This window comes from Ahaetulla prasina, chromosome 1 (genome assembly GCF_028640845.1).
Source record: "Ahaetulla prasina isolate Xishuangbanna chromosome 1, ASM2864084v1, whole genome shotgun sequence".
NCBI classification, from domain to species: domain Eukaryota; kingdom Metazoa; phylum Chordata; class Lepidosauria; order Squamata; family Colubridae; genus Ahaetulla; species Ahaetulla prasina.
Genome location: NC_080539.1, coordinates 11938824 through 11961709, shown reverse-complemented (window position 1 = coordinate 11961709; position 22886 = coordinate 11938824). Strand labels below are relative to the sequence as shown.

The following is a 22886-nucleotide window of genomic DNA, read 5'->3' as shown; positions in this document are numbered from 1 at the left end:
AAGGAAGGAAGGAGCAAGGGAAAGAAGGAAGGAAGGAGCAAGGGAGGGAAGGAAGGAAGAAGGGAGGGAGGGAAGGAAGGAAAGAAAGAAAGAAGGAAGGAAGGACGGAGTGAGGGAAGGAAGGAAGGAGCAAGGGAGGGAAGGAAGGAAGGAAAGAAAGAAGGAAGAAAGGAAGGAGTGGGGGAAGGAAGGAAGGAAGGAAGGAAGGAAGGAGCAAGGGAGGGAAGGAAGGAAGGAAGGAGGGAGGGAGGGAAGAAGGAAGGAAGGAAGTATTGGGTTGATATTAAATATTCAGAAGACTGAGGTAATGTCAGCCACCATCTTTTGTGGATTCGCAGTTGATAGTAAAGAAATGTATGTGTACAGTAGACAATGTTATTTTTCTGGGCTTCAAAGTACACAAAGAGCAAGTGCCTATTGGAGAAGTATTTATTCATTTATGTTTTGAATTTTAAATTGTCCAATTATTGAAACTCCCTGGGGGAGTCTCAATAAAACTCAATAAGAAACAATTTGAATATATATATATTATGTATTCATATAAATAAAATACAAAACAGAAAGATCATACAGATTAGGTAGCAGCAAGGGGCCCACTGAAAATCTAAAACAATACCAATTGAAACACAATTAAAATTGATTTAAAACCAATTAAAACACCTGAGGAAAAAAATCGAAAGATCTTCGCCTGGCATCAAAAATGATGCTGATGTGGGCGCCAGACAACCCCCTTAGGAAGGATGTTCCAGAGATGAAGAACTGTAAAGAAGATTAATCCTTTTTAAAACTAGAGAAAAGGTTAATCCTACCGGGGAATGACAAACATGAGATCATGAAGGACCAAAAATTTTCTAGGACTGCAAAACACAGAATAGCCGATGCAGGATTTTGTTCAGTGGTAAGGAGGGGATAAAGACTACAGGCTAGAATGGCCCACAAAATACGGTAGGACTATTCCACCAGTGCGATCTCTATGCCAACTAGAAACGATAGTAGAATAAAACAGGAGTTGTCATTACTGTCAGCCCTTCAGAGGAGTGGTGGGCTGCTGCTGCTGGTTTGGAATGACTCGGGTGAACCGGTAGTTCCAACGATCAGCTGGCCCCGTCCACCCAGCCTTGCCCTATCCTGTCCTATATTTCCTATTTTCTGGCTCAGCTGATTTCCGCACCTCTGCTGTTCTACTTAGCAGGGCTGCCTTAGAAGGTAAGCAGCTGAGCTTCGCGCGCTCACCAAACCGGTTGTTAAACCGATTGCAGCCCACCACTGCATCGGAGTAGTCTAGACCAGGGGTTTCCAATCTTGGCAACTTTAAGCCTGGAGGACTTCAACTCCCAGAATTCCCCAGCCAGCAAAGCTTAAAGTTGCCAGGCTTAAAGGCTTAAAGTTGCCAAGTTTGGAGACCCCTGGTTTAGAAAAGGAAAAGAGAATTATGGATGCTAATACAGTTAGTCCTCGACTTACATCCACAATTGAGCCCAACATTTTTGTTGCTAGCAAGACAGTTTTTTTTTTATTGAAAAAGTTTTAACAAACAAAAACATTTTTCCCCTTTTGCTCCCCCCCCGCAAACCCCCTTTCCCCCCTCCCTTCACCCCCCTCCCCAGTTCCGGGTCAATCACAAGGTATTGTTATACATAAACCAAACATAGAATAAAATTTTCCCTTCTAATCCAATTAACCTCATTCAAATCTTTTCATTTCCTAACCCCCCCATTATATAAAATAAACATCCTAATTATTCAAAGGCAATCTGATATCTCTTAATCTGATATCTGTTTTGTAAATAATCAATCCATTTTTTCCATTCAATTAAATATCTTTCCTGCGTATTGTCTTTCAAAAAGGCTGAGATTTTAGCCATCTCAGCCAAGTTAGTAACTTTCAATATCCATTCTTCTATTGTAGGTAACTCTTTTTTCTCTTTTTTCCATTTTAAGACCTTGTTAAGTGAATCACTGTGATTCTTAAATTAGCAACATGGTTGTTAAGGGAATCTGGCTTCCCCATTGACTTTGCTTGTCAGAAGGTCACACAAGGTGCACGTGAGTGCACTGATGATGTTACCTAGCTTGGTAATGAAACATCTGCAAAAAAACCAAGCTAGGAAAAAAAGCATTCAGACAGCATTCATGTTCTGCCCTGTCAAGATTACATTTTGAAACAGAGCCTCCTCTGAAGTGTGCTTGACTTCATGGATCCATCCACGTCAAGACTATAATTCTGGTATTATAAAAGTATAAACATGGAAGAGACCACAAGGATTATCTAACCTGGGCAACTTTGTGAGTTGTGGACTTCAACTCCCAGAATTCCTCAGCCAGCATGCTGAAGTCCACACCTCATAAAGTTGCCAAGGCTGAGAAACACGGATCTAATTCAGGAGTCTCCAACCTTGTCAACTTTAAGACTTGTGGACTTCAACTCCCAGAATCCCTCAGCCAGCAAAGCAAAGCAAAGCAAAGCAAAGCAAAGCTGGCTGAGGAATTCTGGGAGTTGAAGTCCACAAGTCTTAAAGTTGACAAGGTTGGAGACCCCTGCCCAGGAGCCGCGCCTTTTATCCCAAAATGTTATTTTATTGTAGTCCACAATATCCCAATGCGACTTTTTCCCCACTTCACTAAAACTCAGTAGCTAAGGAATTCTGGGAGTTGAAGTCCACACATGTTAAAATAGTTAAGTTTGGGAAACCTAGGATTAGAGCAGGGGTCTCCAACCTTAATCCCTTTAAGGCTTGTGGACTTCAGCTCCCAGCTTTGCTGGCTGAGGGACTCTGGGAGTTGAAGTCCACAAGTCTTAAAGGGCCCAAGGTTTGAGACCCCCTGGATTAGAGAACCTGGACTAAAATCAACAGTTTCTTGCCACTGGCTACAAATGGTTATTGCCACAGACATAAAATCTAAAACACCTGCAAGGCTTCAGATAATCTTAATTATTGGTCTAGGTTGATGACTCTCCAAGATTTAGGCATGGGATTTAGGATTTATCTACCCCAGCTGCACCTGGAAAAACTGGAACTGAAAGAAAGATTAAAGAGAGACATACCTCAGCTGACTAAACTTCCCCTTTCCTCTATTTCTACTATGGATGTATTCACACAACTTGATTTACCAGGTGATTAAAGAATTAGTAGTGTCACGGTGTACATTTTAATTCTGGTAAGGATTAGGCTTGGTTTTTGTAACATTGCATGACGGAGTTAGTTTTGGGTTAATGCCCTTTATTAATCCCAGGAAATTGATTAAATCAGAAACTAGCTCTATATCAGGACAGTGTTTTTGTCTTAATGTAATTTAATGTATGTTGTTGTTGTTATTATTGCCAGGAAGAATCTAGACCAGTATTTCTCAACCTTGGCGGTTTTAAACTGCGTGGACTGAATTCAACTCCCAGAATTCCCTAGCAAAGCATGAATCTGACCGACTTAAAAAAAAGGGCCTTCTCAGTGGTGGCTCCCTCCCTTTGGGAACATAATTATCTTAGGGATAAGATTGACAACCCTCCCCTTCTTGTTTTGCCACAAGGCCTTAAAGACATGGTTTTATCAATGGGCCTTGGACCAGTGGTGGGATTCAAATAATTTAACAAGCAGTTCTCTGCCTTAATGATCAGCTGGGTAGGCGTGGCTCGATGGTCATGTGACTGTGTGGGCGTGGCCAACTCGACATCACTCAGCGCTTCGTCTTGGCTGTTACAATGTAATAAGGGTTAACCAGAGAGGCAGTTTCTGTAAATAGGACAATAAAGATTAGGCTAGAAACAACACCAGAATGTTTCCTTCCTGCCTTCCTTACAGGATTAGCCCTGTAAAGTGGAAAAAAAGTAAAATAAGATTTCTTCCAACAACTGTTCTCCGAACTGCTTAGAAAGTTAACAGCCGGTTCTCCTGAATAGGTGTGAACTGGCTGAATCCCACCACTGCTTTGGACCCAATCAAGTGGCTCCTTTGATTCTCTTGTCACAACCGCAGATGGGATGGGGTTTAAAATTGTGGATTTTTAACTGTGGATTTTTAAGGCTACATGCCTTCTGCAGCCACTGCATTAAACACGTGTAGGCTTCAAAAATTTTAGCGAGGGGTTCTCTGTCCAGTTGCTGGCTGGGCGTGGCCATGGTGGGCGTGGCCTAGTTGGCCTCCTGCACCACAACCGGGGTGGGAGAGGCATTTTTGCCCTCCTCAGGCTCTGGAGGCTTTCCTCGAGCCTCCGGGAAGGAGAAAACAGCCTCCCCAAGCTCTGGAGGCCCTCTAGAGGCCGGAAACAAGCCTGTTTCCGGCCTTCCCAAACTTCCGGTCGGCCCATTTTTCATCCTCCCCAAGCCTCCGCAAGTGCCCTGCACTTAGCTGCTTTCCAAACAGACTGCTTGGGGACTCTTGGGAGGGGTGGGGTGAGCTGGGTGGGGCCAGCCAGGAGTGGGATCTGGGGGTTCTCCAAACTGCACAGAATCTTAGCTAGAGGTTCTCCCGAACCCCCAGCATCCCACCCCTGGGGGTAGGGAACTATGGCTCCTTTATGACCATGCTGGCACAGGAATTCTGGGAGTTTAAGTCCACAGATCATAAAGGGGCCATAGTTCCCTACCCCCTGTTCTACACAAGGACTCTGGGAGGTGTGTAGTCTTACAAACAGGTCACAAGCCATTTGATTGGCTCCAAATGGGATCCCCAGGCCCATTGACAACACCATTTCTTCAACACCTTGTCAAAAAACAACAAGGCGGGGTCAATCTTATCTCTGAGAGAATGATGTTCCAAAAGGAGGAAGCCACGACAGAGAAGGCCCTTTTTCCAGATGCATTCTTGCTAGGGAATTCTGGGAGTTGAAGTCCACACGGTTTAAAACTGCCAATGTTGAGAAATACTGGGCTAGATCAGGGGTCTCCAACCTTGGAAATTTTAAAGCTTGTGGACTTCAACTCCCAGAATCCCTCAGCCATCAAAGCTGGCTGAGGAATTCTGGGAATTGAAGTCCTCAAGTCTTAAAGTTACTAAGGTTGGAGACCCCTGGTCTAGATCATTAGTTCCCCACACCTGGTGTAGAAATTGGGCAGCCAGAAGTGGCATTCACACCCACCGGTTATATACATTTAATAAACAAGTTAGAAAGACACTCTAGATAAAGACAGTAGAACACCAGTTGTGTATTATTGCCAAGGTGGCAACGTAAGCAGGTTCACAGAGCTGACCTCAAGGGATATTTTATCTCTACTAATATAATAAATGTTACCTTTCTTTTAATGTTAGATGTCACAGGGTAACCCCCTGTGTAGCATATTATTAAGCGGCAATTATAGTAATTATCCAACCTGTTGATGACTCTTTTTTTCTGCTTCTAAAAGGAACAGCAGCCCTTTTATCTGACACGCCAACCTATTGCCAAGAACAAAATCTGATCACAAAGACTGGCTCGCTTCAGACCTGAAGGGGTCAGCTGCTTCCCTATCTTGGATGGACTTCAAGTTCGTTGGGCCAGGTCCCAAAAAACCTAAGAACTTGTAAACATAGTCAAAAGTATATAGCTTTCTTGGCCAGCAGTCAACAATCTCAACTTTCCTCAAATAGATCTGATGGCTTCTCAAATTACGTTCTAGGATGGGTCTCCAACCTTGGCCACTTTTAAGACTTGTGGACTTCAACTCCCAGAGTTGGGTGAAGTGCAGCTGTTTTTAAACTGTGTGTGAGTCAGTTGTGTTGTGTTGTGTGTGTGTAAAGTGTGAAAGTTGGTTTTTGAGTTTTTTGTGGCTGTGTGAGGTTCCTGCTTGTTGGAGGGGCCATTTTAGGTGAAGTACAGCTGCTTTTACATTGTGTGTGAGTCAGTTGTGTTGTGTTCTGTGTGTGTAAAGCTGGTTTTGGGTATCTCTTATTGTTTTGTGTACTTTGTTTCTTATTTTTATTATTTATTGTTATTGGCCACGCCCACCCGGTCACCTGACCACCAAGCCACACCTATCAATTAAGCCATGCCCACAGAAGGTAGAGAAAATTTTTAGATTTCACCTGTGCCTCAGGTGCCTTGGAAAATAGGTTTCCCCTTTTCTGTGACAGCATCTTAAGTACTAGAAGACTGCTACCGTATCACCCCCCAGTCCTTCTCTTCATTAGAATAGACATACCCAGTTCCCACAACCATTCAGTATCCTCTTTTTGGGAAGCTAACTGGTGGCATTTAAAAGATCTTCGCTGAACATCTGGAATTCAGACAGATACGTTCTCAAACCATGGAACTCCACTAGAAAGCAGTTGCACATGTAACACATCTAGCAACCCTCAAGAAGATGTGGGGAAAAATAATGCTCCAAAATAAAATAATCTAGGGAGAAATAAAATATTATTTATGATGAGACTAACTTCAAAGTCGTGTTGAAAATGGTTGGGTATCAAATAGTTTTTTCCAACTCAGGGGTCTCCAGCCTTGGCAATTTTAAGACTTGTGGACTTCAACTCCCAGAATTCCTTAGCTAACAAAGACTTGTGGACTTCAACTCCCAGAATTCCTTAGCCATCAAAGACTTGTGGACTTCAACTCCCTCTCAGCCAGTTGGCTGAGGAATTCTGGGAGTTGAAGTCCACAAGTCTTAAAGTGGCCAAGGCTGGAGACCCCGGTCTAGGAGGAAGAGATGTTAGAAGCTTATCTAACAGTTTTCCCACACTCCAATCAGAGGCCTGAGTACAATTGGCTGGGGAATTCTGGGAGTTGAAGTCCATATTCATGTAGTCCTCAACTTATAACCATTTGTTCAAAGTTACAACACTACTGAAAAAATGACCAAGGGTGCGTTGCACATTCATTTACCACTGGTTCACCCCACCCGCACATGCTCACTTCACATGCGCATGCGCTGTCCGCTCGTACACTATGCTCGTTTGTGCGCCTTCTGCGCATATACCCGGCCTCAAAAACATGGTAAATAGCACATCTTGGAGCCAGGGCAGGTGGGTAGGCCCACCCATGATCACCGCTACCTGTTCACCCAAACCGGTGTGAACTGGCTGAACACTGCCTCTGCTCATGACCATTTTTCACACTTATGACTGTTGCAGCACCCCCCCGCCCATGGTCAGGTGATCAAAATTCAGACCTTTGGCAACCGGCATGTATTTATTATGACGGTTGCAGTGTCCCAAGCTCGTTTGCGATTTTCTGACAAGCAAAGTCAATGGGGAAGCCAGATTTACATAACAACTTTGTTACTTACTTAACAAGTACACTGATTCACTTAACAACTGTGGCAAGAAAGGTCGTAAAATACGGCAAAAGCCACTTAACTTAGCAACAGAAATTTTGGATTCAAATTTTGTTTCCCCAAAGTTTTTTATTTTATTTTACATATACGATTTATACTGATTTATACTGATTTATACCTTACGATTTATACTGATATTGTTTCCTGATTGCTTAATTGTAGCCTATGACTATCATTTAGTGTTGTATCAAGTGTTAAATTTGTACCTATGACTATCATTAAGTGTTGTAAGTGTTGTACCTTGATGAAGGTATCTTTTCTTTTACGTACACTGAGAGCATATGCACCAAGACAAATTCCTTGTGTGGCCAATCACACTTGGCCAATAAAAATTCTATTCTATTCTATTCTATTCTATTCTATTCTATTCTATTCTATTCTATTCTATTCTATTCTATTCTATTCTATTCTATTCTATTCTTTCTTTTCTCTAGACTAGCCAAACTCTAAAGTTTGTGAGATAACGGAGGAATTTGTGTTGGGAGGCATTTGTTTTACTTTGAACAACGACTGTTCGAATAAAGTTTGTTTTTCTATGGTAGTAAGTTTATTACTACCTATTTGAGTCTGGGTCTCAACAAGTAAAAAGGAAATGTCCTGTTTAAAATATAATGATGATACAATTAAAATCAGAATGGAGAAATTCTGGGTTCAATTTTGATCATAAGTCAAAGGACAACTGTTATGTTAAAACTGACCCAGCAGGAAATTTACTGTATCCTAACCTGGAAATCTCTGGAGACATAGACAGACAGATGATAAGAGAGATAAATTTTAACAATGCAAAACAGGCTGCGTTGTTTTAGGAAGCAGACATCTGTAACCTGCAATTCATCCTAACACAACAGGAAACCAAGCGACATCCGAGAGGAAATTCATACCTGGTTATCTGAGTTTTCCCTCCAGACAGACACTGGCATTCCTGGGCCAGATGCTTCACATTTACAAATCAGTCCTGGCTATGTTGATTTAAAAGGGAATCTGCAAATACAGGTAGTCCTTGACTTACAACCATTCGTTTAATGGCCATTTGAAGATACAACGTGTTGGAAAAAAGTGACTTAGGCCAGTGGCAGTATTCAGCCAGTTCTATCTGGTTCGGGAGAACTGGTAGCGGTAGCTGCGGGAGGCTCCGCCCACCCACCCGCCCATCATCACATCCCATTTTTGACGCTCTGCGCTCAGGCAGAAGGTCCAGCGCATGCACGGAGGTGACGCGTGCAAGCTCCCATTTGCGAACCTTAGCAAAAGTAAATGAATACCACTCCTGACTTAGAACTGTTTTTTCACACACATTGTGGCATCCCCGGGTCATGTGATCAAAATTCAGGTATTTGGAAACTGGCATGTATTTATGATGGTTGCAGTATCCGGAGGTCCTGTGACCACCTTCTGGTGACCTTCTGACAAGCAAAATTAATGGGGAAGCCAGATTCATTTAACAACCATGTTGCTAACTTAATGACTGCAATGATTCACTTAACAATTGTGGCAAGAAAAGTCATCAAAATGAGGCAAATTTAACTTAATAACCGTCTTGCTTAGCTCAGTTGGGCTCACTTGTGGTCAAAAGTTGAGGACTACCTATATTTATGGAGTTGCAATTCCAAAGAACATGCACTGAATTTCAGTTTAGAATTCATAAACCGGTTAGCATTATCAATTAGCCTACACGGCCTAAAAAAAGCTTAAATCCCATTATTAAATAAATAAATAAATAAATAAAACGAGTGCACTGTTTAATTATCGTCCTGCAAGACAACAATTATTTGGAAAGGTTTTTAAATTGCAACATACTCTCTTAAACATACAGACATTTGGCAATATAATTTAGGATTTCAATAAAAACTTATTCCTAGAATAAAGCATTAAAACTTGATGAGATTCTCCTCCCCCTCATATTAATTATTTATCTATACATTTGTTTCCTGTCTTCTATCATTAAAATTGACTTAAGATGCATACAGTAAAAACAGCAGAGCACAATCAGCTATAAAAAGGATAGAAAAACAGCTGACATCAAAGGTAAGGTATATTATAAGGTTATGTTATTATTCAAAGAATTAGTCTAGTTTTTATTCTTGGCTAAAGTCATTCCAAGTTAATTAACAGATTAAGCATAGACTTAGAGTTGCACCTTCAGTAATTAGATTTTTATTTAATTAATTGAAGTGAGGCATCCTTCAGGAGTAATAAAAGAAAAAATCCAAGATAGTGTCTAACCACGCCACTAAAATCCTGTGTCTCTTTTTTTAACATAACTTGGCATGTGTAAACCCCTGAATTAAACTCCTATTTCTCACTGAATTCGTTTTTCCTGAAATAGTATCTTTATTCCAATTTATATTGCAGTTTTTGAAGGGGAATTAAGGATCCGTTGATCTATAATAATGGCATTATCTCTACCAAGAGGTTACAATGGAGAGGAAAACACATTGAATGTGCTGGAATATGTAAGAGTGTGTGGGTGTGTTTGTGTGTTTGTTTGTTATATCACATGACTTGCTTCTTTTCTAAGTTTCACCAAAACAAGCAGAAGGGCTACTCTAAAGGCAAAGAATGGATAAAGCAAATAATTGATCGCTCAGGATTATGATTAAATTAACCACAGATTATTAATCTATTAACCTAGTTTTCATCTTCGCCTGACACACTAAACTAGCTATGCTGTTTAATCTCTACTAAAATCTGTTTGCTCCTGGGGAGGAAAGCTATGGCAAATCTAGACAGCGTACTAAAAAGCAGAGACATCACCCTGCCAACAAAAGTGTGTATAGTCAAGGCTATGGTTTTCCCAGTTGCAATGTTTGGCTGTGAAAGTTGGACAATAAGGAAGGCTGAGCGCCAAAGAATTGAGGCCATTGAACTCTGGTGCTGGAGAAGACTCCTGCGAGTCCCTTGGACTGCAAGGCGAACAAACAAGTCAGTCCTAGAGGAGATCAACCCTGACTGCTCTTTAGAAGGCCAGATCCTGAAGAGGAAACTCAAATACTTTGGCCAACTAATGAGAAGGAAGGACTCCCTGGAGAAGAGCCTAATGCTGGGAAAGATTAAGGGCAAAAGAAGAAAGGGACGGCAGAGAACGAGGTGGCTGGATGGAGTCACTGAAGCAGTAGGCGTGAGATTAAATGGACTCCAGAGGATGGTAGAGGATAGGAAGGCCTGGAGGAACGTTGTCCATGGGGTCGCGATGGGTCGGACATGACTTCGCAACTAACAACAACAACAAAAATCTGTTTGCCCACTCAATGGTGGTGCAAAAAGGGCCAATGTTTGGGGAACTCATGTGGTCTTTGGCATGAGATGGATTGTCAAACCATAACAAGGATCATTCAGATAAGACATAGTATTAAGCTGGTTCAGACCGGTTCACCCAAACCGGTAGTGGAAATCGTGGCCCGCCTGCCCCGGCTCTATGCCATCCTATTTAGGCACATTTTTGAGGCCGGGCGCATGCATGGAAGGCGCGCGAGCAAAGCACATGCACGGAAGGCTAGGCGCATGTGTGGAAGGCAGGCATGCGCACGCACAAAGCGAGCGTGCGCGCAGGCGGCGAACCAGTAGTAACATAATCTGAAACCCACTGCTGATTTAAATATTCAATATATTCAAAATAAATATTCAAAATAAGAAGCAATGGGTGGAAACTAATCAAGGAGAGACCCATCCTAGAACTAAGGAGGAATTTCCTGACGTGAGAACAATTAATCAGCACAACGACTTGCCTCCAGAAGTTCTGTGAGTGCTCTAACTCTGGAAGTTTTTAAGAAGAGATTGGATAACTATTTGTCTGAAAAAAGTGGTGTCAAACTCGCGACGACATGTCGTCACATGATATATTGCAATTTTTTGGTCCCCTTCTTTATATCGGGGGTGGCCGTGGCCAGCACATGACGCATCCACGCCACATGCCGCGAGTTTGACACCCCTGGTCTTAAATGATACAGATAGTCCTCAACTTGCAAAAGTTCATTTAGTGACCATTCAAAGTTACAACGGCCCTGAAAAAAGTGACTTAGGACCGTTTTTCACAGTTAGGAACAGTTTGCAGCATCCCCATGAACCAGTGAACAGAATTCAGCTCCTTGGCAACTGGTTCATATTTATGACGGTTGCAGTGTCCCATAGTAACGTGATCACTTTTGGCGACCTTCTGACAAGAAAGTCAATGGAGAAGCCAAATTCACCGGGTTTACTAACTTATCAACGGCAGTGGTTCACTTAACAATTGAGGCAAGAAAGGTTGTAAAACAGGGCAAAACTCCCTTAACAGATGTCTTGCTTAACAACAGAAATCTTGGGCTCAATTGTGGTCATATGTCGAGGACTACCTGTATAGGGTTTCCTGCCTAAGCAGGGGTTGGACTAGAACAGGGGTCTCCAACCTTGGCAACTTTAAGACTTGTGGACTTAAACTCCCAGAATTCCTCAGCCAGCAAAGCTGGTTGAGGAATTCTGGGAGTTTAAGTCCACAAGTCTTAAAGTTGCCAAGGTTGGAGACCCCTGGATTAGAAGACCTCCGAGTTCCCTTCCAACTCTGTTATTTTGTTATTCTGACCAACCAACCAAGCTTATTTTCATGCCTAAATCTCTTAAGTTTCAACTCAAACGTGACTTGCAGGATGTGGTCCAAAAAGTCAAGATGGCAGCTATGGCAATGTGACTGAAGCTCCGCCCATTTCTAAGGGGGAGGGTCATGATGCACATAAGAGGTAGAACAGGGATGTCCAAACTTGACAACTTTAAGACTTGTTGTGGACGTCAACTCTCAGAATTCCTTTGCTGGCTGCGAAATTCTGGGAGTTGAAGTCCACAAGTCTTAAAAGTTGCCGAGTTTGGACATCCCTGAGGTAGAAGAACTCTGATCACATCACCACAGCTGCCATCTTGGCTTTTTTGAATGCTGCAGTCACCCTTATTTCTACAAGCATGTCCCTGACAGATCCTTCCCCCAAAGTCTGCAAACTCCTAGTCAGTTAATCAATAATGACAAATGAAACCAGAAGGGAGATTATTTTCAGAAATAGGATGTCAAGTTACTAGATCAGGGGTCTCCAACCTTGGTCACTTTAAGACTTGTGGACTTCAACTCCCAGCACTCCATCACTGGAAGTTTTCAAGAAGGGAATTGGATAGCCATTTGTTCGGAATAGTTATTTATTTATTTATTTGTTGACTTATTTATTTAGCGTATGGTATATCACACATGAACTAGTAATATAGACATTTCACTTAGATTAGTAAAACACAATAAAATATAAACGTTTAAAAGATCTGCATTCAAATACTAATGTCTAGGCCAGGGGTCTGCAAACTTGGCTCTTTTAAGACTTGTGGACTTCAGCTCCCAGAGTTCCTCAGCCAGGTTTGCCAAGCTGGCCGAGGAACTCTGGGAGTTGAAGTCCACAAGCTGACCGAGGAACTCTGGGAGTTGAAGTCCACAAGTCTTAAAGTGGCCAAGGTTGGAGACCTCTGTACTAGAGGTAAATTGAATCTAGGTCAGGATTCAATCACCAGGATTCAGTCACCAGAACCAGAGATTTACTCTTCCGAGCTTTCAAACTCGTGCTGGAACCCGTCTTCAGGGACCTTCTCTCTACTGGACTGTGTCGTTTCGGGTATTAAAGTTACTCCCTGGAAAGATTAGCCAAATTACCATTTTTACACACAATGGACATCTGAGCGAACTATCAACCAACGGGGTAGAAGTTGCCTTCAGAAGTTGTGGGAGCTTCATCCGGGAAGCTTTCAAGGAGAGACTGGACTTTTTTACATATATAATATCTATAATTGTAATAATGGAATCTAGGGAAAATATTTGAAATTATATTACATTGGGAAAAGGGAGCAATGGGAAAATATTTGAATAAGATGATTTAGAGTTAGGGTTAGGTTTTAGTGTGGGAAGGAAATGGGTTATATATGTAAAACTGTATGAATATTAATATAAAATAAAATATAAATAAAATAAAATAAAAAAATATAGAATAAAAATGGTGTAGGGTTTCCTGCCTGGGCAGGGGGTTGGACTAGAAGACCTCCTAGGTCCCTTCCAACTCTGTTGTTTTTGTTATTGTTGTTGTTGTTAATAATAATAATAATAATAATAATAATAATAATAATAATAATAATAATAATAATAATAATAATAATATTTATAATTGGAATAATGGAATTTAGGGAAAATATTTGAAATTATATTATATTGAGACAAGGGAGCAATGGGAGAACATTTGAATCAGATGATTTAGATTTAGGGTTAGATCTTAGAAAAATGATTGACTTTAATTTAAAGGGTTTCAATTTGAAAAAAGTAAGGGAAGGGGTGGAAAAAAATTGATTTAAGATTAGAGATTAGGGCGAATGGTAATATTGTTTACCAAGAAACAGAAGGAAAATAAAACAGAAAATTAGAGAGAAAGAATATTATGGCGAAAAGTGAAATCTATAAAATGGTGTTGGAGAAAACTAAAAGCGGTACCAATTTTGACTTGGCCAATACTCTGTTCAGAAAAAATGTATTGTTTGTTTGTTTGTATGTGTGTTTGTTTGGGGGAAAAAAATAAAAAACTTTTCTAAAAAGTTTTTTTCATTTTTGCTGGCAGAAGCACCGCAGGCCGGTCCTTCGCTATTTCCACGGACCAGATCTAAGGCCTTGAGTTTGACACCCCTGGTTTAAGGTGTCCTGCTTGGGCAGGGGGTTGGACTAGATGACCTACAAGGTCCCTTCCGACTCTGTTATTCTGTAACTGCAACTCAGACACAATATTCCAACTGAAGGAAAGGTTTTTGAGCAGTAAAAAATAAACTGTTAAATATTTCCAATAAAGCTATGAAACATGCTCATCTTACCAGCAGTATTACCACCCACAAACATTCCTGGAATCTAAATAGCTTCCATTCAGCAAGATGTCAACTGGAGGATTTATGCCTTCATTTAATAGTGGGGAGCTAATGAAGTTTAAGAGAGAAGCTAATTCTGTCCTTTTTTTTTTTTTTAGGATCTTCTGATTTAACCCACTTCAGCCAATCTGAGTGGCTGAATGGTGCATTTCCCAAATGAAACCAGAAACCACTTGGAACTTATATCTGTGTTTGTTCCATATTCTTCTTCTTTAGAATTCAACTGTTCCAGATCAGAACAGCAACCTTAGGCAAGATCCTAAGAGAGAAGAAATATCTCAATGACAACAAAGATTGGAGTTGTGCGATAAACTGTCGTTTCTGGCGATAACTGGACATTGAGAAAGAGGGAGATAAAAGAAAATAAATACATTTGAGTTTATGGGTGCCATGGACTACATGAAGAAATGGGTGCCGTGGACTTTCTACATAAGTTCAGGAACAAATACTGATACTCCTCAACTTATAAATACCATGAAACCACTGCTCATTGAATATTTCATCGCTAAGCAAAGCAGTTGTTAAATGAGCCGTATTTGATTTTACAGCCTTTTAAATGAATGATAATAAATGAACTGTTGTACTGTACTTGCCCACTGCTTACATGGCCCGGTTCTGAATAGGACATGACCCGGTAGCGGGCTGCAGCCTGGGGACCAAATACTGCTGGGGACCACTGCTGTAAAGCACTGTGGAGCGGTATATACTATACTTTCCGGAGTATAAGGCACACTGCCCCCTCCCCTAAAAGGGAGTGGAAATGTTGGTGCATCTTATACACCGAATACAGCCATTTTTGGCCTCCCAAAACCCCGCCCCATGCGTCCCGTTTTTGCCCTCCCCGGCCCCCAAGTTCTTCACAAAAATGGGATACACAGAGGATTTGGGAGGCCTGTAGAGTGCTCCTGGGGGCTGGGGAGGGCAAAAACACAATGCATGGGGGGTTTAGGAGGCCAAAAATGTGCCCATTTTTCACAAAAACGGGATGTGCAGAGGGCTTGGGAGGCCTGCAGTATGCTCCTGGGGGCTAGGGAGGACAAAAATGCAATGCGTGGGGGGTTGGAGAGGACAAAAATGGGCCCGTTTTCACAAAAAATGGGCCCGTTTTCACAAAAAATGGGCCCGTTTTCACAAAAATTGGGCCCGTTTTCACAAAAATTGGGCCCTATTTTGGGCTCCCAAACTCCCCACGAATCACATTTTCGCCCTCCCCAGGCCACAGGAGCACTCTGCAGGCCTCCCAAGCCCTCTGTGCATCCCGTTTTTGGGAAAAACCTGGGGGCCAGGGAGGGCAAAAACTGGACACGCAGAGGCCAAAAACTATTTTTTTTCTTGTTTTCCTCTTCGAAATCTTGGTGTGTCTTATATTCTGGTACGTCTTATAGTCCGAAAAATACGGTAAGCGCTATTGCTATTGTTGGAAGCTGGCTGAGAAGATCACATGTCCCCAGGATGCTACAACCATCATAAATACATGCTGGTGCTGAATTTTCATCATATGACCGTGGGGCTGCTGCGATGGTCGTAAGTGTGAGGATCAGTTGTAAATATCGCTTTTTTTCATTGCTGCCAGAACTTCAAACAGCGGCTAAAAGGAGGATTGTAAGTCAAGGACTACCTGTGGGGTCTGCTGGCTCCCTGAGGCAACTATCATCAGTAGTAGCTCATATACTTTGGGCATGTGCTACAAGTGGGTCCTGAACTTGAAAAAGCAATTGGGACTGGCGATGTTGAAGGATTTGGAAAGGAAGACAAACAGATCAGGTAGGCCAGGGGCCTGCAACCTTAAATACTCAAAGAGCCATTTGGAACCTGTTCCCCATAGAAAAAAAAACACCGGAAGCCACAAAACCCTTCCCATGCCTGACTATTTCTTAAGCGGCCACAAAACTAACATACGTAGTTGAATTAAAGTTCTGTTTTCTTCTGAAACTTTTCTTTTCTTTGATTTATCCATGGTTGGCCTCCCGGGGGATTGAAAAACTCAATAAATCATGTGCCGTCGGGTGTCGCACATAGGCAGCTGTAATGCATATTTTGAGTGACAAGGAGCCGCAGCAGAGGGGTGCGGCTCCAGAGGTTGCTGACCCCTGAGGTAGGCCGATGGGATTGAGAAGATCCCTGGAAGATCCTGAAAGAGCTGCTTAACATTACTAGTCGTGGGTGGAGAGCCAGTCTGAGGGAGAAAAATCAACCTGGAGCAGGTATGGACATGCAGATCCCACCTGTTGGCCTTCCACGTAACTCAAACACATGTTTTCCTGCAGGAGCCCATAAACAGATGGATGTTACACAGACACAGTCACCTTTGAATCTGGATCTCAACACAGGGCTACAAAAGGTTGTATTGACTTCATCAGACGAGAGGGTTTGACAAGTTCGTTGCCAAGAAACAAAATCAAAACTTGCAAGCGCTCCATGGACAAATCTGAAACCTCAACCCCATTAGCTTCCCGGAAAGCCTTGAAAAACTTGACTCCTTTTTTCTGGCACAAGGGCTGAGATCTTGGCAGTCTCTCCCCTGTATGGTTTGATGGGATTCTGGTTTTCCGACCCCTCTTAGCTTTGCTGCACAGGTAGTTTTCAACTTATGACCGTTTATGACAGCAGAGATGGCATTCAGCAGGTTCTGACCAGTTCTGGAGAACCGGTAGCAGAAATTTTGAGTAGTTCGGAGAACCGGTAAATACCACCTCTGACTGGCTCCGCCCCCATCTATCCTCTGCCTCCCAAGTCCCAGCTGATCGGGAGGAAATGGGGATTTTGCAGTAACCTTCCCCCGGATTGGGGAGGGAATGGAGATTTTACAGTATCCTTCCCCTGCCACGCCCTCCAAGCCACGCCCACCAAGCCGGTAATAAAAATTTTTTGAATCCCATCACTGTATGACAGCATTAAAAATGTGATTTATGATCAGTCCTCCCACTAACAATCACGGCAGAGTTCCTGTGATCAAAATTAGGGCACTTGGCAACCACATGTATTTATGATAGTTATGGTGTTCTGAAGTCATGTGATCTTCCCAGCTGGCTTCTGACAAGTAAAGTCAATGGGGAAGGCGGATTTGCTTAATGACCAAGGCCAGTCATTTAACAACGGTGGCAAAAAAAGGTCATAAAATTGGGTGTGACTCACTTAAACAACCATCTCATCTAGCAAATTCTGATCCCACTTGTCATAAGTTGAGGATTACATGCCGTGTCCTATTATTTCATGTTTAGGTTTTGTCCTGTAGTCACAAGATCAGAATGGGCGGCTATAAATAAACGCAAACAAACATTGCCACCTGATTTAACAAGTATTTGAACTGTTATTTACTGCCCTCAACTGAGCCTTCAGTGATCTAGGACAGGGGTCTCCAACCTTGGCAACTTTAAGACTTGTGGACTTCAACTCCCAGAATTCCTCAGCCAGCAAAAGCAAAGTTGGCTGAGGAATTCTGGGAGTTGAAGTCCACAAGTCTTAAAGTTGCCAAAGTTGGAGACCCCTGATCTAGGAACAATCCCAGAGGCCTACTTTGCAGGGGTGTTGTATGGATTAGGTAACACTCAGCTGTTAAAAAGGGGATGATGTGGGATGGAGTAATAGAAGGATACAGTCGCTGCTGGATTTCTTCCACGTCCTCCTGAACTATAGGTAGTTCCCAACTTACAACGGTTCATTTAGTGTCCGGCTGAAGTTACAACGGCACTGAAAAGAAGCGCCTCATGACTGTTTTTCACACTTACGACCACTGCAGCATCTCCATGATCACGTGATCAACATTCAGACGCTTGGCCCATATTTATGGCCCATATTCCAGTGTTCCAGCATCACCTGATCCCCTTTTGCTACCTTCTGACAAGCCAAAGCCATTGGGGGAAGCCAGATGCACTTCACAATACCCCTGTTATTAACTTGACCGCTGCAGTGATTCACTGAACCACAGGGCTACTTTGCAGGGGTGTTGTATGGATTAGGTAACACTCATCTGTTAAAAAGGGGATGATGTAAAAGGGGATGGAGCAATAGAAGGATACAATCGCTGCCGGATGTCTTCCACATCCTCCTGAACTACAGGTAGTTTGCAACTTACAGTAGTTCATTTAGTGACTGGGTTGAAGTTACAACGGCCAGATGGACTTCACAAAACCCCGTTATCTTAGAATTGTTGATGAAGGTATATTTTCTTTTATGCACACTGAGAGCATATGCACCAGGACAAATTCCTTGTGTGTCCAATCACACTTGGCCAATAAAAAAGTCTATTCTATTCTATTCTATTCTATTCTATTCTATTCTATTCTATTCTATTCTATTCTATTCTATTCTATTCTATTCTGTTCTTATTTCTAATTCTTATTCCGTTCTGTCTGGTTCAGTTCTGCAACCCAACAAGAAAAACACAGACTTCAGAGGATAATTAGAACTGCAGAAAAAATAATTGCTACCAACCTGCCTTCCATTGAGGACCTGTATACTGCACGAATCAAGAAGAGGGCCGTGAAAATATTTACAGATCCCTCGCATCCTGGACATAAACTGTTTCAACTCCTACCCTCAAAACGACGCTATAGAGCACTGCACACCAGAACAACTAGACACAAGAACAGTTTTTTCCCGAAGGCCATCACTCTGCTAAACAAATAATTCCCTCAACACTGTCAAACTATTTACTGAATCTGCACTACTATTAATCGTCTCATAGTTCCCATCACCAATCTCTTTCCACTTATGACTGTATGACTGTAACTTTGTTGCTGGCAATCCTTATGATTTATATTGATATATTGACCATCAATTGTGTTGTAAATGTTGTACCTTGATGAAGGTATCTTTTCTTTTATGCACACTGAGAGCATATGCACCAGGACAAATTCCTTGTGTGTCCAATCACACTTGGCCAATAAAAAAGTCTATTCTATTCTATTCTATTCTATTCTATTCTATTCTATTCTATTCTATTCTATTCTATTCTATTCTATTCTATTCTGTTCTTATTTCTAATTCTTATTCCGTTCTGTCTGGTTCAGTTCTGCAACCCAACAAGAAAAACACAGACTTCAGAGGATAATTAGAACTGCAGAAAAAATAATTGCTACCAACCTGCCTTCCATTGAGGACCTGTATACTGCACGAATCAAGAAGAGGGCCGTGAAAATATTTACAGATCCCTCGCATCCTGGACATAAACTGTTTCAACTCCTACCCTCAAAACGACGCTATAGAGCACTGCACACCAGAACAACTAGACACAAGAACAGTTTTTTCCCGAAGGCCATCACTCTGCTAAACAAATAATTCCCTCAACACTGTCAAACTATTTACTGAATCTGCACTACTATTAATCGTCTCATAGTTCCCATCACCAATCTCTTTCCACTTATGACTGTATGACTGTAACTTTGTTGCTGGCAATCCTTATGATTTATCTTGATATATTGACCATCAATTGTGTTGTAAATGTTGTACCTTGATGAACATATCTTTTCTTTTATGTACACTGAGAGCATATGCACCAAGACAAATTCCTTGTGTGTCCAATCACACTTGGCCAATAAAAATTCTATTCTATTCTATTCTATTCTATTCCATTCTCAATATTCTATTCTATTCTATCTTTTCCATTCCATATTTTCTGTTCTGTTCTGTTCTGCTCTGTTCTATTCTATTCTATTCTATTCCATACCATATTTTCTATTCTATTCTATTCTATTCTATTCTATTCTATTCTATTCTATTCTATTCTATTCTATTCTATTCTATTCTATTCCATTCCATTCCATATTTTCTGTTCTATTCTATTCTCAATAAAGATTCTATTCTATTCTACTAACTTGACCGCAGCGGCGATTCACTCAACCACCGTGGCCAGAAAGGTCGCAAAGAAGAAAAAAAAGGGAGGGGGTCAAAGTTCCCTTAACAACTGTCTCGCTTAGCCACAGAAATCTCGGGGCTGGATTTGCGGTCGCAAGTCAAGGGCTAACCTATCGCGAGGGGACGGAAGCCCCGTCCCCTTTCCCACGGGCCTCTTTCCGAGCCAGAATGCCGGATCCGAAGCAGCCGCGGGGGAAAACCCACCGGGACCGCCAGCCTGCCTACCTTGCCTGTCTCCCGGTTCCCCGCTCCGAGCTCCACAGCCACCCTTCCGCCCACTCGCTCGGGCGCGCCTGCCGGCCTCGCTCGCTCGCTCGCTTTCCCCGCTCTGCTTGTGTGTGGGGTGGGGGGTGGACTAGAAGACCTCCAAAGGTCCTTCTCTAATTCTCTTGATTCTGTCATTCTCCAGTAAGAAAAAAAAAAAAAGCACCCCCGGCGCATCAGGTGCGCTCGCCCACCCGGCTTTCCTCCTTGGAAGCGCAGCGCAGGAGCCAGCCCGGCGCCTTCCACCGCTGCTGGTCCGGGGGGGTGGTGGTACGGGGGAGAGAAGCGGTCGCAGCCCCACCGCGCTCCACCCTCCGCTTTCCAAATCGCGAGGGGAGCCGAGAGGCCGGCGGTCGCTCCGGCCGAATTTCCAAGGAGTCGCTGGCTCCCGAAAGGCCGCTCCGGAGCCTCCCGCGCGTGGGCTCGGCGAGTGCGCAGCAGGCGAACCGAAAGGGGGGCGGCGGGCGCGGCGCGATCGGCGGAGCCCGGGAAGCGCACAAAGGCAGGCAGGCAGGCAGGCGGGCGAGCGGGGGGCTTCAAGCCCGTCTTCGCAGCCCGCGGTCCCGGGGAGGGACCCGCTCGACCCTCGGAAGAAGAAGAAGCAGCGGGGATGGGACGGCCGATCTCGGGGCTGAACCCTCCGCCTTCCCCCCCCCTCCACGTCCGCCCCTGTAGCCACCTACGTTAGTTTGCTCAAGTTGGCCCCCTGCCTCTTCTTGACTCCGTCCGAAAGGCTCCCTCCACGCCAGTTGCCGGAGCCGATCCGTTCCTTCAGGCCGGGATTAAGGCGACGGCGGTGGTGGCTGCCATGCTCGGAGCCCCGTTGCAATCACACCGGAGCGGAACGTATTAAGGCCGGGCTGGCTGGCTGGCTGGGTCTCCCCCTCGCCTTTCCCCTCCCTTCTTTTCTTTTCCTTCTTCTTCTTTTTTTTTTTTGCCTCTTTCCTTTTTCCCAGCCTAGCGGCCGAGTGTTTGAAATGCAGCTCGAGCTACACACACACACACACACACACACACGTGTCTCTGTGTGTATAAGTATGTATGTGTGTATGTGTGTATATATATATATATATGTATGTATGTATGTATGTATGTATGTATATGTAGGTCTTGGTGTATTCGGGTCTTGGTGTATGTAATGTGTGTGTCTGTATATACATACATACATACATACATATATATATATATATATATATATATATATATATATATATTTGTTTTCTGAGGTTTTCACGGGTGTTTGTATATAGGTCTTTGGTTGTTCGGGTTTTCTCCCGTGTAAAATTGGAAGTGTCTTGGCGTTTGACGAAGTCTCATTCGTCATCTTCAGGCTTCAACCGTGCTTCTGGGAGCAATGTGTGATCGCAGCTGTTTCTTCCTTTTAACTGCTAGTGGGGTTTGAACTGATTGGGTGGGAGCTTGGCTGTGCTCTGATTGGATGGGGGTTTTCTGTGCTCTGATTGGATGGGGTGTGTCCTGTGTTGGTGGGGGCTTGGTTGTGCTCATGCTAATGTGTGCTTCATGGGGATTTGACAGGTTGAGCTAAACTGCTGCTGTTTGGCTTCGTGTGGTCGCTACATCTTCGTAGTGGGTGTCAGTCTGCTGCATGTATGGATTGGAGGGTTTGAAGTGGCTAATGTTGCAGCTGCGGTCTGGCTTCTGGTCCTTGGTCGTGCTTCCTGATCAGTGTGGGTTTGGGTGTGCTTTCTGGGTGGATGTGTGGTGGTGACATCCTGTGTGGACCTCGTGAGTGTGGGTCTGGTGTCATTCCTCGTGTTAGGGACACGTTTGTCAATAAGGGCAGGTTTCCAAATGGCTGGTAGGCGGGAGGTATCATCTCGTTTGTTCATGCTGTGTGGGCGTTTTTCTATCTCGATGGCTTCTCTGATTATTCTGTTGTTAAAGTGTTCAGTTTTGGCGATAGTTCTGGTCTTTTTAAAGTCAATATCGTGTCCTGTGACTTTAAAGTGTTGGACCAGGGAAGAAGTTGGTTCCTCTTTTTTGAATGAGTTCTTGTGTTCTTCAATGCGTGCACTTATTCTTCTGTTGGTTTGTCCAATGTATGTGGTGGGGCAGGCGGTGCATGGGATTTCATATACTCCTTGATTTTCTAACTCAATTTTGTCTTTGGGGTTTCTTAGGGTGGTGGATATTTTTGGGTTTGTGCAGAATGCTGTCTTGATGTTATGTTTGTGGAGGATCTTGCTGATTCTGTCTGTGGTGCCTTTTATATATGGGAGGAGGGCTGTGCCATTTTCTTGCTCTCTGTCTTGGGTTTTAGTGGGGGGTTCTTTTTGGATTAGTTTGGTAATCTTATTTCTCTGGAATCCATTGGATGTTAGTACGTTTGTGAGAGTGTGTAGTTCGGTTTTTAGGTGTTGTTCATCAGCTAAGCATTTTGTTCTAGAGATGAGTGTCTTGGCTCTGAGTTGATCTGTGCTGGGTGGTGGTGTGAGAGTGCATCCAGATAGCGGTTTGTGTGTGTTTTCTTCTGGTAGATGGTGTGTCCTAGGGAGCCATTGGGTTTCTTGTAGACTAAGACATCTAGGAAGGGAAGTTGGTTGTTAACTTCTGTTTCCATGGTGAACTGTATTTTGGGGTGTAGGCTATTGAGGTGTGTG

At 43.2% G+C, this 22886-nt stretch overlaps 1 protein-coding gene across 2 annotated transcripts in view; it reads right to left on the bottom strand.

The window, feature by feature from the left end:
• The window catches only part of CUEDC1 (CUE domain containing 1), a 131698-nt gene extending 110514 nt beyond the window's left edge, over positions 1–21184 (bottom strand). Inside the window, exon 1 of one of the 2 annotated variants that reach the window (XM_058164207.1) lies at positions 20949–21184. The gene's annotated coding sequence lies outside the window, so the exon portion shown is untranslated. The remainder of the gene's footprint in view (positions 1–20948) is intronic. The other variant, XM_058164206.1, reaches the window with a different exon arrangement.
• Between the last annotated feature and the right edge of the window lie 1702 nt (positions 21185–22886).